Below are 6000 nucleotides of genomic sequence, written 5' to 3'. Positions count from 1 at the left end.
TAGGTTTAGGTTTAAGGTGAGGGTTAGGGTTAGTGTGAGGGTTAGGGTGAGCAGGAGGGTTAGGGTTACGGTTAGGGTGAGTGTTAGTGTGAGGGTTAGTGTTAGGGTTAGAGTTAGGTTAAGGTAAGGTTTAGATTTAGGGTTAGGGTTAGGGTTAGGTTGTGGGTAAGTGTTAGAGTGAGGGTTAGGATGAGGGTTAGGGTTATTTTGAGGGTTAGATTTAGGGTTAGGTTAGGGTGAGGGTAAGGTTTAGGGTGAGGTTTAGTCTGAGGGTGAGGGTTAGGTTTAGGATGAGGGTTAGGGTTAGTGTGAGGGTTAGAGTTAGGGTTAGGGTTAGGGTAAGTTTAAGGCTTAGGGTTAGGTTTAGGGTGACGGTGAAGGTTAGTGTGAGGGTTATTGTTAGGTTTAGGGTAAGGTTTATCGTGAGGTCTAATGTGAGGTTGAGGGTCAGGGTGAGGGTGAGGTTGAGGGTGAGGGTTTCGGTTAGGTAAGGGTTAAGATTAGGGTTAGGGTGAGAATTAGGGGTAGGGTCAGGGATAAGATGAAGTTTAGGGTTAGAGTGTTGGTTAGGGTTAGTGTGAGGTTTGGGGTTAAGGTTAGGGTTAGGGTGAGGTTTAGGGTTCTGGTTTGCATTAGGGTTAGGGTGAAGGTTAGGGTGTTTTTGAGGGTTGGGGTAGGGTTAGGGTTAGTGTTAGGGTGAGGGTTAGGGTTAGGGTTAGGGTTAGGATGAGGGTTAGGGTAAGGGGTAGCATTAGGATTAGGGTGAATGTTAGGATTAGGCTGATGGTTAGAGTAAGGGTAAGGGTTAGGGTTAGGTTGAGGTTAAGGATTAGGGTGAGGGTGAGGGTTAGTGTTAAGTTTAGGGTGATGGTGAGGGTGAGGGTTAGGGTTAGGGTAATGTTTAGCGTTAGGGTTAGTTTGAGGATTAGGGTGAGGTTTTGGGTTAGGGTGACCGTTCGCTTTAGGCTGAGTGTTAGGTTTAGGGTTAGGGTGAGGCTAAGGGTTCGTGTGATGTTTAGGGTGAGGGTGAGGCTGAGGGTGATGGTTCGGTTTCTCGTGAGGGTTAGGGTTTTGGTGAGGGTTAGGGTTAGTGTGAGGGTGATGGTGAGGTTGAAGTTATGGGTGAGCATGAGGGTTAGGGTTAGGGTTAGGGTGAGGTTTAGGTTTAGGGTTAGTGTTAGGTGAGTGTTACAGGGAGGGATAGGGTTAGGGTTAGGGTGAGAGTTAGGATTACTGTGTGAGTTAGGGTTATGGTTAGGGTGAGGGTAAGGATTAGGGTTAGGTTTAGTGTGAGGGTGAGGATTAGGGTTTGGGTTAGGGTTATGGGGAGGGTGAGGGTGAGTGTTAGGGTTAGGTTTAGGGTTAAGTTTAGGGTGAGGGTTACGGTGAGGTTTACGGTTAGGTCTAGGGTTAGGGTAAGGTTTAGAGTGAGGGTTAGAGTGAGGGTGAGGGTTAGGGTTAGGGTTAGGGTGAGGGATAGGGTGAGGTTAGTGTTAGGTTTAGGGTGAGGGTTAGGGTGAGGGTAAGTGTTCGGGGAAGGTTTAGGGTGAGGATGAGTGTTAGGGTTAGGTTTAGGGTTAGGGGTAGGGTGAGGGTTGGAGTTAGGGTGAGGGTTACTTTGAGGGTTTTTGTTAGTATTAGGGTTAGGTCTAGGGTGTGGTTTAGGGTGAGTGTGAGGGTTAGTGTTAGGGTAAGTGTTACGGTTTGGGTGAGGGTTAGTGTGAGGTTTAGGGTTAGGGTTAGAGTAAGTATTATGGTGAGGGTTAGGATGAGAGTTAGTGTGAGGGTTAGGGTGAGGGTAAGAGTTCGGGTGAGGGTTAGGGTTAGGTTGAGGGTTAGTGTTAGGGTTAAGATGAGGTTTAGTGTGAGGGTGAGGATTAGTGTTAGGGTTAGGGTTAGGGTGAGGTTAGGGTGAGGGTTTTGGTTAGTGTTAGGGTTAGGGTTAGGGTGAGGGTGAGGCTTAGTGTTAGGGTAGGGGTTAGGGTTAAGTGAGGGTTAGGGTTAGATTGAGGGTTAGAGTGAGGGCTAAGGTGAGGGTGAGGGTGAGGTTAGGGTTAGGGTGAGAATTGGGGTTAGGGATAGGGTTAGGTTTAGGGTAAAAATTACAGTGAGGGTTAGGGTTTGGGTTAGGGTGAATGTTAGGGTTAGGGGTAAAGTGAGGGATAGGTTTAGTGTTAGGGTTAACGTGAGGGTAAGGGTTAGTGTGAGTGTTAGGGTGAGGGTGAGGTTTAAGGTAAGTGTGAGGTTTAGGGTGAGGTTTAGTGTTAGAAGTAGGTTTAAGTTTAGGTTGAGGTTTAGTGTGAGGGCTAGGGTTAATGTCAGGGTTAGGGTTAGGTTGAGGGTTAGGGTTACGATTAGGGTGAGGAGTAGAGTGAGGGTGAGGGTTAGGATAAGTGTGAGGCTTAGGGTGAGTGTGACGGTTAGGGTTAGGCTTAGGGATATTGTGAGGTTTAGGGTTAGGTTTAGGTTTACGGTGAGGGTTAGGGTTAGGGTTAGGGTTAGGGTTAGGGTGAATGTTAGGGTTAGGGGTAGGCTGAGAGATAGGTTTTTTGTGAGGTTTAGGGTCAGGATTAGAGTTAGGATTAAGGTCAGGGTAATTGTTAGGGTGAGGCTTAGGGTGAGGGTGAGGGTTAGGGTTAGCATTAGTGTTAGGGTGAGGGTTATGCTGAGGGTTAGGGTTAGGTTTAGGCTTAGGGGTTGGGTTAGGGTGATGGTGAGGGTTAGGGTTAATGTTAGGGTTAGGTTGAGAATTAGGGTGAAGTTTAGGGTTAATGTTAGGGATGGGTTTAGGGTGAGGGTTAGGGTTAGGGTTAGTGTGAGGGTTAGAGTTAGAGTTAGGGTTAGGTTTAGGGTGAGGGTAAGTGTTAAGGTGAGGGTTAGGGTGAGGGTGATTGATAGGGTTAGCATAAGGTTTAGGGTGAGGATGAGCTTTACGATTAGCATTAGGGTTAGGGGAAGGTCTAGGGTGAGGATTAGGGTTAGTGTTAAGGTGAGGGTGAGTTTGAGGTTTAGGGTGAGAGTGAGAGATAGCGTTAGGGTTAGGGATAGAGTGAGGGTTAGGGTGAGGGTGAGGGTTAGGGTGTGGGTGAGGTTGAAGGTGAGGTTTTCGCTTACGTAAATTTGAGGGTTAGGTTTAGGGTTAGGGTTAGGTTTAGGGTTAGGTTGAGGGTCAATATTAGGGTTAGGGATAGGATGATTATTAGCGTGAGGGTTTGGTTAAGGTTTGGGTGAGGGTTAGGATTAGTGTGAGGGTTAGGTTAAGGGTTAGACTTAGGGTTGGGATGAGGGTTTAGGGTGAGAGTGAGGTTTAGGGTTAGTGTTAGGGTTAGGGTGTGTTAGGGTGAGGGTTGGGGTTAGGGTTAGGGTGAATGTTAGGGTTAGGGTGTGGGTGAGTGTGAGGGTGAGGGTTAGTGTTAGAGTTAGGGTGAGGGTTAGGGTTAGGATTATGGTTAGGGTTAGGGTTAGGTTGTGGATGAGGGTGAGGGTGAGAATGAGGATATGTGTGAGGGTTAGGTTTAGAGTTAGGGATAGGATGAGGATTAGGGTAAGGGGTAGGGTTAGGTTTAGGGTGAGGGTTAGGGATAGTGTGAGGTTTAGGTTAAGGGTTAGGTTTAGAGTTAGGAGGAGGATAAGGGTTAGGGTGAGAGCTAGGGTCAGGGTAAGGGTTAGGTTTAGGGTTAGGGTTGGAGTGAGGGATAGGGTGAGGGTTATAGGGTTAAGGTTAGTGTGAGGGTTAGGGTGAGGGTTAGTGTTAGGGTTAGGGTGAGGGTTAGGATGAGTGTAAGAGTTCAGGTGAGGGTTAGGTTGAGGGTGAGAGTTAGGGTTAGGGTTAGGGTGAGGGGTAGGGTGAGGGGTAGGATTAGGGTTAGGGTTAGGGTGAGGTTTAGGCTGAGGGTTTTGTTTAGTGGTATGGTTAGGTTTAGGGTGAGGGTTAGGTTGAGGATGAGTTAGGTTTAGGTTGAGGGTTGGGGTTAGGTTGAGGGTTATGGTGAGGGCTAGGGTGAGGGTGAGGTTTAGGTTTAGCGTTAGGGATAAGGTGATGTTCAGGGTTAGGGATAGGTTTAGGGTTAGGGTAAGGGTTAAGCTGAGGGTTAGGGTGAGGGTTAGTGTTAGGGTAGGGAGAATGTTAAGTTTAGTGTTAGAGTGAGATGTAGGTTTAGTGTGAGGGGTAGGGTTAGGTTTAGCGTTTGAGATAAGGTGAGAGTAAATGTTAGGGTGAGTGTTAGGGTGAGGGTGAGGATTAGGGTGAGCATTAGGGTTAGGGTCAGAGTTAGGTTTAGCTTTAGGTTTAGGGTGAGTGTTAGGGTTAGTGTGAGAGTTAGGGTGAGGTTGAGGGTAAGGGTTAAGGTGAGGGTTAGTTTGAGGTTGAGAGTTAGGGTATGGGTGAGCTTTAGGGTGAGGGTTATGGTTAGGGTTAGGGTTAGGATGAGGGTTAGGGTAAGGGGTGGTGTTAGGGTTGGGGTGAATGTTAGGATTAGGGTGACGGTTAGGGTAAGGGTAAGTGTTAGGGTTAGGGTGAGGTTAAGGATTAGGGTTAGGGTGAGCGTTAGTGTTAGGTTTAGGGTGATGGTGAGGGTGAGGGTTAGTGTTAGGGTGAGGGTGAGGCTGAGGTTGAGGGTTAGGGTTAGTGTAATGGTTAGCATTAGTGTTAGTTTGAGGTTTAGGATGAGTTTTTGTGTTAGGGTGACCTTTAGGTTTAGGCTGAGTGTTGGGGTGAGGGTTAAGGTTAGTGTGATGTTTAGGGTGAGGGTGAGGCTGAGGGTGAGGGTGAGGGTTCACATGAGGGTTAGGGTTTACGTGATGGTTAGGGTTAGGGTGAGGTTGATGTTGAGGTTGAAGGTTAGGTTGAGCATGAGGGGTAGGGTTAGGGTAAGGGTGAGGTTTTGTTTTAGGGTTAGTGTTAGGTGAGGGTTACAGGGAGGGATAAGGTTAGGGTTGGGGTGAGAGTTAGGATTACTGTGTGGGTTAGGATTATGGTTAGGGTGAGATTAAGGATTAGGGTTAGGTTTAGGTTGAGGGTGAGGATTAGGGTTAGGGTTAGGGTTATGGGAAGGGTTAGGGTGAGGTTTAGGGTTAGGTTTAGGCTTAAGTTAAGGGTGAGCGTTATGGTGAGCGTTAGCGTTATGGCTAGGGTAAGGGTAAGGTTTAGAGTGAGGGTTAGATTGAGGGTGAGGGTTAGGGTTAGGGTTAGGGTGAGTGATAGGGTAGGGTTAGGGTTAGATTTAGGGTGAGGGTTAGGGTGAGGGTAAGTGTTCTGATGAGGGTTAGGGTGAGGATGTGTTAGGGTTAGGTTTAGGGGTAGGGGTAAGGTGAAGGTTAGAGTTAGTGTGAGGGTTAATGTCAGGATTTTGGTTAGTGTTCGGGTTAGGTCTAGGGTGAGGTTTAGGGTGAGGGTGAGGGTTAGTGTTAGGGTAAGTGTTACGGTTTGGGTGAGGGTTAGGGTGAGGGTTAGGGTTAGGGTTAGGTTTAGGATAAAGATTACGGTGAGGGTTAGTATGAGAGATAGCGTGAGGGTTAGGGTGAGCGTAAGAATTCGGGTGAGGGTTAGTGTTAGGGTTAAAATGAGGTTTAGTGTGATGGTGAGAATTAGGGTTATGGTTAGGGTTAGGGTGAGGTTAGGGTGAGGGTTTTGTTTAGTGTTATGGTTAGGGTTAGGGTGTGGGTTAGGGTGAGGGTGAGGGTTAGTGTTAGAGTAGGGCTTAGGGATATGGTGATTGTTAGGTTTAGATTGAGGGTTAGAGTGAGGCTTAGGGTGAGTGTGAGTGTGAGGGTTAGGGTTAGGGTTAGGGTGATAATTGGGGTTAGGGATAGGTTTAGAGATAGGGTAAAGTTTACAGTGAGGGTTAGGGTGAGGGTTAGTTTTAGTGTTATGGTGAATGCTAGGGTTAGGGGTAAGGTGAGGGATAGGTTTAGTGTGAGGTTTAGGGTTAGGTTTAGTGTTAGGGTTAACGTGAGGGTAAGGATTAGGGTGAGGGTTAGAGTGAGGGTGAGGGTTAGGGT

This window comes from Dipodomys merriami, unplaced genomic scaffold, assembly GCF_024711535.1.
Source record: "Dipodomys merriami isolate MVZ:Mamm:240054 unplaced genomic scaffold, mDipMer1.0.p SCAF_76, whole genome shotgun sequence".
Lineage (NCBI taxonomy): Eukaryota > Metazoa > Chordata > Mammalia > Rodentia > Heteromyidae > Dipodomys > Dipodomys merriami.
Note: the sequence above shows the minus strand (reverse complement) of the source record.